General features: G+C 42.2%; 1 non-coding gene across 1 annotated transcript; it reads right to left on the bottom strand.

The window, feature by feature from the left end:
* Positions 1-2,192: 2,192 nt before the first annotated feature.
* On the bottom strand, positions 2,193-2,330 carry LOC114808517. The gene has a single exon (XR_003756364.1). It is a non-coding gene; the product is annotated as a small nucleolar RNA SNORA7 (small nucleolar RNA).
* Positions 2,331-2,533: the final 203 nt, after the last annotated feature.

Genomic DNA, 2,533 nt, shown 5'->3' with positions numbered 1-2,533 from the left:
TCCCATGTGACAATCTTGTTTCTATCCCAGCATTTAGTACAATGCTGGGCACATGGTAAGCATTTAACTAATATCACTATTATTATCATCACTGTAAGGGGAAGGAAGAGAGATGGGAGGTGGGGAGGAGGGGGAGTGGGGACAGTAAGGTAGGAAGAGGAGGTGGAGACAATTGAATTTATTCCTGGTTATTTTTAGTGGAGAAGGGGAGGAGGGTGGTTGCCAGCTTTGCAGAGCTCTGTGTTTATACGTTAAACAGACTTGTTGAAAGCATTGCTATTTGGACATTACAACAGGAGTCAAGAATCTCCAGGCACTCAACTTCGTGGAAGGAGGTAGGGAGCAGGGTCTCTAAATTTCAAGGATATGGGGAAAGGAAGGTGTGGAGGAACACAGAATACAGGCACAGCTGGGTAAATTTTGGGGAGTAAAGAACCCAATAATCTACTACAAATCAAGCCAAATGTGCTTGTAAAGAAGTGGGAAAAGTAGCAGCTTGTAGGAAGCTGGCAGCAGTAGTCGGGGTGACAGTAAACAGATCTCCCTCACCTCCACTGCTGCTGATCCAAGCACTTAGTACAGTGCTCTGCACACAGTAAGAGCTAAATAAATACGATTGAATGAATGAATGATCCTGGCTCCTCTGGACCTGTCATGATTAGGTAGGTGGGGGCTGGGGGAAGGGGTCACACCTTTCTTGTCTTTTGAGGACTACCATAACTAATAATAATAAGTATGATTTTTTTTAAGCACTTACTGTGTCCCAAGCACTGGGCTAGGTACAAAATAATCAGGACAGACACAGCCCCTGTACCAACCAGTGCTCACAGTTTGAGGAGAGAGAACAGGTATTTAATCCCATTTTACAGATGAGGGGAAACTGGTACTCTACTAAGTGCTTAGTATGATCTGCACTCAGTAAATATCACTGATGAATTGATTAATACAATGTTGAAAGGAGTATGGGTGTCTCAGATTTTTCAGCCATGTGTATAGATAAGGAGTGTCATCTTTGAAAGTGAAGAATGGATATACAGACAGCCACACACACACCAAGCTCAGGCCTGGGAGTCAGAAATTCATGAGTTCTAATCCCAGTTCCTCCACTTGTCTGCTGTGTGACCTTAGGTAAATCACTTCACTTCTCAGTTACCTCATCTTTAAAATGGGGATTGAGACTGGGGCCCTATGTGGGACAGTGACAGTATCCAACCCGATTTTACTCTGAACTCTGTTCTCCCCCAAAGTTTAGTGCAGTGCCTGGCACATAGTAAGTGCTTAACAAATTCCATAATAATAATGTGTGTGTGTGTGTGTGTGTATACATTTATCCCTCCTATTCAAAGAAGACACCATTGCTGGTAAAGTTCACTTATGAGTTCCCATGTGGGTGAAAGAAGAACCAATGCCAGTATTGGGCACACAACATGTTTGACCTTTGTTGTGTGATTATGCTGAATATTTGCAGGGTCTGGTACTCTTCACTTTTGCCTTCTTGTCTCCCTTTCCATAGGAAGCTTTCTTGATGGCTGTGTGCCATATAGGTCTGTCTGTCCTTTGTTTAGGTAAAATTTACTACCTTTCTTAACCTTCCCCCTCCAACACACACCTCTTTACTAATGAGTAACTACTTTGATTGTTTCACCCCATTGCCTTAGAACTTCTATGGATGTGATGAATATAGAAAAAAAATCAGGAAGAAAATTAAGGGGAAGTTTGATGATCCTAACAGGTTTCTCATGCCCTGGATAATTGACAATTGATGGAATGTTGACCAAAAGACAAATTTGCAATTCAGATTTACCAATCTGGAAAATCTATGGTTCTTAATGGAACTCATAGATTAGTGAGGAAAATTAAAGTGAGGACCCTTTAGATCTCTCCTTTTGAAATAGACCTATGTATACTTGGAAAAAATAACTCTATGTGCTTAAGTTTTTCTGTTGATCAAATAGGACATGCCTCCTTCTATTCTTATGCAGTCGAGTCATCTTCAACCCATAGTGACACCATGGACACATCTCTCCCAGAATGCCCCACCTCCACCTGCAGTCATTCCGGTAGTGTATCCATAGAGCTTTCTTGGTGAAAATACAGAAGTGGTTTACCACTGCCTCCTTCCGGACAGTAAACCTGAATCTTCACCCTTGATTCTCTCCCATGACGCTGCTGCCCACCACAGGTGAGTTTTGACTTTTAGCAGATGGCCTTCCACTTGCTAGCCAGTGCTCAAGCTAGGACTGGAATGGATATGCCTCTGCCTGACTCTCCCTCCTGTAGTTGAGACTGGTAGAGTACTGGGAACTCTCCAGGTGTGACCCTGAGAGGGGCCTCCTACTATACATCTCAGAAAATTTGCATGGAGTAGTTGAATATTTTGTAAAATACCCTCAACATTTTAGAGATAGATAAATATAAAATGGCCGCAGTGGTTTTGCTATTGTATTTTCTTTCAAATAGTCCTTTTCCTTTATTTCCCAGCTCTGGTCTAGATTGTCTTCCTCATAATGAACTTGCAATGACTACCCTAATC

The sequence above is a fragment of the Ornithorhynchus anatinus genome, chromosome X5 (assembly GCF_004115215.2).
Source record: "Ornithorhynchus anatinus isolate Pmale09 chromosome X5, mOrnAna1.pri.v4, whole genome shotgun sequence".
In the NCBI taxonomy this organism is placed as follows: Eukaryota; Metazoa; Chordata; class Mammalia; order Monotremata; family Ornithorhynchidae; genus Ornithorhynchus; species Ornithorhynchus anatinus.
Note: the sequence above shows the minus strand (reverse complement) of the source record. Positions and strands in the feature narration are given on the sequence as shown.